At 48.3% G+C, this 7,856-nt stretch overlaps 1 long non-coding RNA gene across 1 annotated transcript; it reads left to right on the top strand.

The window, feature by feature from the left end:
* Positions 1-328: 328 nt before the first annotated feature.
* On the top strand, positions 329-7,584 carry LOC148415248 (uncharacterized). The gene is made up of 3 exons (XR_015867503.1): positions 329-6,186; positions 6,265-6,364; positions 7,337-7,584. It is a non-coding gene; the product is annotated as an uncharacterized LOC148415248 (long non-coding RNA).
* The last annotated feature ends 272 nt before the right edge of the window (positions 7,585-7,856 follow it).

The raw sequence follows: 7,856 nt of genomic DNA, 5'->3' as shown, positions 1-7,856 counted from the left end.
GCGAAACAGCTGGGAGAGACAAGAGGCAGGGGAAGCTGATTGGGTGACACAGAAGGGCAGGAACGCACAGGCGACAGGTGGACAAGATAAAACTAATGGACAGAAAGGAGAGGCAGACGCGGGGAAGAAACTTATACAAACTAAATGGCTAAAGAAACAATCCAAAATCTCTACAACAAAACCCATAGCAGAACGTAACTCAGGCAGAACGTGACATAACCCCCCCCTCAAGGGTCAGATCCCAGACGACCCAGAAAACAGAAACCAGTCAAAAACGTCACGCAGGGCGGGCGGAAGGGGGACCGGAGGAGGGCAAGAACGACCCGAAACAAAAAGAAACAGTCCAAAACGCTGTTGCCGCAAGTCAGGCAACCCTGAGGTGCAGGACCCTGAGGAACGGGCGCTAGCCTCAACGAGCCAGGCCGGAAGAACATTCAGAATGTCAGGCGAATCCGACCCGGCGGCGAGCGTCTGGGATGCCAGATGAGGCAGGTCCGGCGGTGAGAGTCAGGTGGACGTCCGGAACGCCAGACGAGGCAGGACCGGCGGTGAGAGTCTTGTGGGCGTCCGGGACGCCAGATGATGCAGGCCCGGCGGAGAGCGTCCGGAGGACGTCCTGGGCGCCAGACGAGGCGGACCCGGCGGCGAGAGTCAGGCGGGCGTCCGGGAAGCCAGACAAAGCGGACCCGGCGGCGAGAGTCGGGTGGGCGTCTGGGACGCCAGCAGAGGCAGACGCCTAGAGAGGAGGGCCCCGGAGGTGCCGGCTGGGCGCCGACGGGCAGAAACTCGGGAGACAGAGGCTGGGCGCCGGCGGGCAGAAACCCAGGAGGCGCCGGCTGGGTGCCGACGGGCGTAAACCCAGGAGGCAGAGGCCCAGGAGGCGTCGGCTGGGCGCCGAGGGGCGGAGACCCGGGAGGTGTCGGCTGGGCGCCGACGTGATTCGGCCACTGGGGGCATGCCACAAGCGGAGGTGAGTTCAGATAACTGACCTGAGACGGCGGCCACCACTGTAGAGCCAACTCAAGCGAGTACAGCAGTGCCCTAGTTGGCGGCTCTGGCTGCTGTGGGGCCGTGGCTGGCGGCTCTGGCTGCAGTGGTGCTGTGGAGGTTTGCTGCGGAGGCGGGTGCCGAAGCTCTTCCGTCCCTGGCTGCTGGGGACAGACCGGATAATTTAATAACTGCAAGGGACTGACCTGAAGCAGTGGAGACTGCCAAGGATTGATGGTCAGCTTGAGAGGCGGAAGCAGTGTTATGGCCGGCAGCTCGGAGGGCAGTCGTGGCTTGTTTCGGGACCGTGAGAGCGGCGTGCCATGAGACTCGGAAGCGGGCTGCGGCAGAGGCGCGACATGGGACTGGGGAGGCTCCGAATGCGGCTTGACAAGAGACTCTGGAGCGGGCAGCGGCTTGACGAGGGGCTCGGAAGGCGCCGACTGCGCCGTGACGCGGGGCTCGGAAGGCGCCAACTGCGGCGTGACGTGGGGCTCGGAAGGCGCCGACTGCGGCGTGGCGCGGGGCTTGGAAGGCGCCGACTGCGGCGTGACGCAGGGCTCTGGGGACGGCCACAGCCCGGCCTGAGACTCTGAGGCTGACTGCAACGCCGAGGCTAGAAACTCAAAGAGCAGCGGCAGCACCATGAGTGAGGGTTTGGGAGGTGCTGGCAGCGCCAGAGATTGAGTCTCCAAACGCGGCTGTGGTGGCTCTGACGGGCTGGGGAATTCTGAGGGCTCTGACGGACTGGGGAACTCTGAGGGCTCTGACGGACTGGGGAACTCTGAGGGCTCTGACGGACTGGGGAACTCTGAGGGCTCTGACGGACTGGGGAACTCTGAGGGCTCTGACGGACTGGGGAGCTCGGAGGGCTCAGACGGACTGGGGAGCTCGGAGGGCTCGGACGGACTGGGAAACTCGGAGGGCTCGGACGGACTGGGAAACTCGGAGGGCTCGGAAGGACTGGGAAACTCGGAGGGCTTGCGCTGCTTGGGCACAGAGACGGGGGCCGGAACGGAGGCGTGCAAACGCCGTGGCGCGTGCAAACGCTGTGGCGCCGGAACTGGGGAACTAACTGAGTCAGCCTGCCGCCTGGAAGGTTGGTGACTATCGACAGCATCAGGAAGGGAAACGACCGGAACGGGGGAAATTGCACGTGAAGGGTGTGGCTCGAGATTTTGGTTTACTGGGACAGGAGCTGGATGACGAGACGAGTGATGAACCCTGCTGTGGCGCCCGCCGCCGGGAGGGGCAGAAGGCCAGACGGGTGCCGCAGTTAGGGTTCTCGGTCATGGAAGAAGGAACTATCGGAAACAAAATCAAAATAATCGTAGTCCGACTCAGCGGGACTTGAGCTAGAATAGAGCAGCTCAGCATCTAACTCCTCACAATCAGACTCCGAAAGGCAATGGCTGAAATAAGGATATCCTGTTTCAAAACCGAAATTTTCATAGTGAGCTGGACTGGGATAAACAAAATTAGGGCTGGTACTCGAGCGAAATTTAACAAAAGGACAGTCATCTAGGTCTGAATAGTCTGAATATAACGTCTAATGAGGGGGGCGTGTAGGTGATGGTGGTTGCTCAGATGGAAACGAGGGAGGTGAATAATCTTCACAATCAGAGAAATCAGAATCACGAAAAACAAACGGGGGCAAAATGGTGGAATACGGAAGCTCGGAAGGATCAACGGGGAACACGGAGGAAAGCGACGCAGAGAGAAGAGACTGGTGACTTACACGGGGGGAACGAGGACAGGCGACAGGCTGAGGACAGGGGCCAGCAGTGTGGCGGCGCTTTGTACGACGCCGCGAGCATCCTGCTGGTTCCATTTTTGGTCGGATTATTCTGTCACGTCGTTGCATGGCGACGTGAGGCGGTGGAGGGAAAGGGACTCAAAAACGCAGGAGGACGGAGAGGGTTTGCAGGCAGACGCGGGGAAGAAACTAATACAAACTAAATGGCTAAAGAAACAACCCGAAATCTCTACAACAAAACCCATAGCAGAACGTGACACAGGAAAGTGTAAGCTGGGACCTTGGCCCAGCTGTTGGTGGTGGCCATGTCTTGTAATGTGCAATGCTTTGCTGAATGAATAAAAAGCAGGCGGGGGCGCTTGAGCGACGAATAATGCTGTTGGCAATGCATGAGTATGTACGCCAAGCTTTTCCCTTTGCTTAGGCGGAGAAAAGTCAATCTTGGCTGGTCTGAGTTACTATGTTGCTCTTTAGCAGCAGGGTTTGTCTCAGTCTACTTTTAATGATAACCCTGACAGTCTGTCAATGCGACGCAACCGCTGAAACGAGCCAAATCACACAGTTGCTTCACTGCCTTGTGAGCGCGTTATCACTCCCAACATTCCCATAATTCATACATTGCAGATATTTTTCCCATAATTACATATTTTTCGAACCAATCCAACATTCATTCCCACTCGTTGTCACACTCCCATTTGTTGTCAATTAGAATTGTATCTGTGTCCTGCCCAATGGGAGACAGTCGCATTCGTTGTCGAGTGGAATTTTATCTGTATTTCATTAACAGGCTGCTTGCTACGGTGGTTAAAGTGCCGGACCAATGTGAGAAGGGTGCGCGGGTCCAGCCTTGACAGTGTTTGCACCCTCATCACTTCTTAGATGAATAATAGTTTATCTATTTTAATAATTCGAATTTCATATTATTCTACATATACACATGAGGTTCCCACAAATCCTCATTTTCTATTCCTAAAACTCCCATTGAATTACATTGGGCCAATTAACGTTTTAACTGTAAACATTTACCTAAAAACAGTATGGTATATTAAATTTTAAATAAGCTCAATCATTATATTTAATACTTTATAAGTATCTGTCATAATTCCTAATTTATTAGGTCTAGTGACGACCCTGGTATACACGAGGTCAGTTCAGTTTGCCAAGTGGGTTACCTGCAGGGATTTTAAACCTCCAGAATTTGTCAGTATTTGATGACACAATATTGACACAGTATCAACACAAAGTGTCAGTGTGCCGACACACTCCATATGGCCTCATCAACCCATCACTAATTTTGATTCTAGGCTATTTTTAAAGTAAGTGGTAAGTAAGTAAGTCAGTCGCACGACGCAGTAAAACGGTTTTACTAAAACCCTGCGCGATCTGCAACACAGCCGAATGAGCGGCTGTGTTCCTGTCTTTCCCGTGACTTAAGTATCTGCTCCACAGGTATGAAGTCTCTTTCCAATGGTGTTTTATTAGTTTGATTGGAATGTGAATGTTTCTTGTATTTCCCTGTGCAGCGGACATTGAATATTGCAGACGCTGCTGCTTTGTTTTAGTTGGCTATACGGGATGTGATACAACCGAGCGGTGTTCGCCTCGCACGGCGGGAGGTGCTCCATGTCTCAGTCGCCCACCTATGTGGATTCCCAGGCGGGGACCAGCGCCCTCTCCACTCATCCGGACTGTGATTTCTTGTATTGTTGGACTTTTAACGTCCGTTTTGGGTTGATCTTAGTACTAAGCAGTTGTTTGATTGCACATTAAGCTATTTATTTACTCACTTTTAAATTTCTTTTACAGGGCTGGAACCTTCCCTCTAGCGTCACTGGATTTTTCTGTTGCGTTCACAAGTGTGTGTCTGTGTGTGTGCTCATGTGTATTTCACTAGGTGGTGGTATTTATTGATTGGAAGTGCATGCACCTTTCCAGTGCACTGGACAAGGACGTTCCAGCCTTATTTAAGTATTTTAAATTATTGTTTCTAAAAAGATTACAATAAAAATATTGGAACCACACCTCTGCCTTAGACTCGTTGCCACAAACAAAATATTTGATGCTTTTTTCCGATCGCATTCAGCATTCAACACACATTCGTAATCACACGGAACAGCATTTTCATTCATCTAACACTCCAAGGATAGGAACTTTTCATATGTACGTAGGGAAACTGGCTTGTTTTTCAAGTTAGTTAGAGTTGGCGTGAGTTGTGGACAACAGCAGCTCCAGTGTTGGAGCCAAGCTGACGGTTGTGTGCATCCTTATTCACAGCCAGGTCATTACAATACATACACCGACACAAGTGTGTGCGTGTGTATGTGTGTGGGTGTGTGTTAGAGAGAGAGAGAGAGTGCGAGAGAGTGAGAGTGCTAAAGAGAGAGAGCATGCAAGAAAGATAAGCGACCTTTAAAATGTGGAGACAACTGCAGTCTATTAAAGTACCATATTTTTCGGACTATAAGCCACAGACTTTTTCCTCATGATTTGAGCCCTGTTTTTTGTTTTGTTTTGTTTTTTTTCCCCATCGGTCAAGCAAATGTGTATCTGTTCAAGGGAAGTGTATCTGTTCAAGGAGTCAGTTTATGGAACAACTTAGAAATAGAACTCAAATGCTGCGTTCACACCGAACGCAAATGAGGCGAAAAAGCGGAGAGTTTTGTATTGTAGTCAATGGAGTTCGCGCAAATGGGCGGGAAGGCACGTTGGGCGACGCGATGGACGCGAATGGAGCGATGTGAATGGTCGCTCGGTGTCACGCGAAGCGAATTTTCGCCTTTCGCCCCAAGTTGAAAAAATTTAACTTTTTTCGCTCTTCGCTTCTTGGCGACAGCCAAGTTTTGGGGGTGTACAACGTCACGCACGGCTCGCTGGAGAGGCGGAGTTGTGGCCACACATTGAGAGCAAGATGGAGGAGAGCTTGATAATTGCGGTCTCCGAACACCTGGAGTTAAATGACGTTTCCACACTCGAGTACCGTGACAACAAAAAGCGGGACCTGGAGTAAGCTGAGCAAGGAACTTGGCTTACCTGGTATGTATTTATTTTGGTTGTTATAATTTTATCAGTTGCAGTTTTCAAATTGTATCAAGAGAAGCATTCTAGCATTAGCCAAAGTAGACACAGTCGGTCACTTGATAGCGATGTTAAAATAGTTTCTTTCACGTGAGGACATCTGCCGGAAAAAGTGGAAGGGGTTGAGGGACACATATCTCCGCTATAAACGGAGCGAGTCTGACTCGCAAAAAAATTGGAGATGCTGGTGTCTCGACCCAAAAATAAAAATACTCTGCGGTACTGTCCTTTCTCAATCCCTACGTGTCCCCTAGAGTGACGAGTGGAAATATGAAAGCGAGAGGTCAAGATGGACAGGACCGCAGAATAAAGCGGTGCAGGTGAATCACATTCGGATGCAACTACACCATCGCCGGCACCCTTGAGAGGTTTGTCTCTGTGCCACACACAACCACACTTTAGATGCACACACACACACAAACACACTGTATTTAGTCCTACTTCAGTTTACAGATGAAGAACTACTGAGGAAATAGGAACTTCTGGAGGTGGTGGTGGGAGAAGCAGGAAGTTCTGCTGCCTGTGCCCCAGAGTCACGGCCTATGGGTATGTAGACATGCACTGGGGGCAAAATTGAAGTTTGTTGCTCAAGATGCAGATGTAGTAAACAGTCTCATTATTTTAGCTTTTCCTCCGACTGTTAAAAATGTTAGTAATGTATTTTAATGAAGTGCAGCCAATGTAAATATTCACATTTACTGTATAGCTTGCATATGGTCTACAGTTCACGATACACTTTACACATCTAATGTGGTCAATTCAAAAGATGTATTTTATGAATGACTGGGAAAATGATCATAGAAAATTGATATTGACACAAATATGTTTCATTGAAATGGGGGGGGACAAAAAGTGAAATATAAATCCTTCATTTGATTTTTGAAAAGATATTTTCAATTCACCCCTACTATTGGCTGGGATGTAATAACAGGCTTGCACACATACCACAAATCTTCCAATAATTGACACTAATTATTTTGAAAATATAAACAATAAACATGATTTTTACGTGTCCACTTAAATATATTTTCCTCCATTCCTTCCTGAGCTAGAATAAGTTTGACACTCTTGGTGTACAGTAATCCCTCATTTATGGCGGGGGTTACGTTCCAAAAATAACACGCGCCAAAGTGAAATCCATGAAGTAGCCAGCTTTATTTTTTTATTATTTTACAATGCAATACTAAACTATAGATTAAAATAAAACCAAAAATCAAAACCTGTTTTAAAGCCCCAAATTTGTTTAAAACAATCATTTTAATATGGTAATACAAAGTTGGAAATATTATCACTCACGTATTTCACAGTCCCAGCTATGCCTCTTCGTCTTGAACCCGCACATTGTTATGAGTAATTGTCGAGCTCTTTCTTTTTCTATAAACGGATATGCCCGGACATCGAAATAAAGTGAAGCCCCTTATATCATAACAATACACTTGAAATGTCCATTTATTATAAAAGAAATAAAAGTCAGATTTCCAAAGCTGCGCATTTCTCCTTTACTGTCTGTCTACATAGTGTGTGCGTTTGCTCTCAGCACGCCTACAAGTCACGTGATCGGCTCCTAGAGACCAAGCTGTCATTCGATGAGGAGAGACACAGGAGAGACAAACGCAAGCTTTTGGACCCTCTTGCCTTTTGTAATAAATTGACAAGTGAAAAACCAATACAGTACAGCGTCAATATTTTATTTCGAGACAACAGTAAAGTCCCTTAGCCGTTCAGGATTCAGAGCACAATGTGCTGTAAAATAACTATATATCCACACTGAAAGAAATCCGTGAAGCTGCGAACCCGTGAAAGATGAACCGCGATACAGCGAAGGATTACTCTACACTATATGGAATTATGATACAGTATGCTTTTCATTGTACTGCATATTTAATACTTCAATTTTTGTGAATTGACTAATCTGCCTCTTACTGCATGCATAAATATTTTGCTTGAATATTTTTCACAACATAATATTTAGCACTACATTTTCACCACCATTGTTTTTGATTGTTGTTTTATAGCTATTTATTTATATGCTCAATTA

The sequence above is a fragment of the Hippichthys cyanospilos genome, chromosome 12 (genome assembly GCF_059441005.1).
Source record: "Hippichthys cyanospilos isolate Australia breed blue-spotted pipefish chromosome 12, RoL_Hcya_1.0, whole genome shotgun sequence".
In the NCBI taxonomy this organism is placed as follows: domain Eukaryota; kingdom Metazoa; phylum Chordata; class Actinopteri; order Syngnathiformes; family Syngnathidae; genus Hippichthys; species Hippichthys cyanospilos.
The sequence above is the reverse complement of the archived record's forward strand: the minus strand, read 5'-3'. Positions and strand labels throughout refer to the sequence as shown.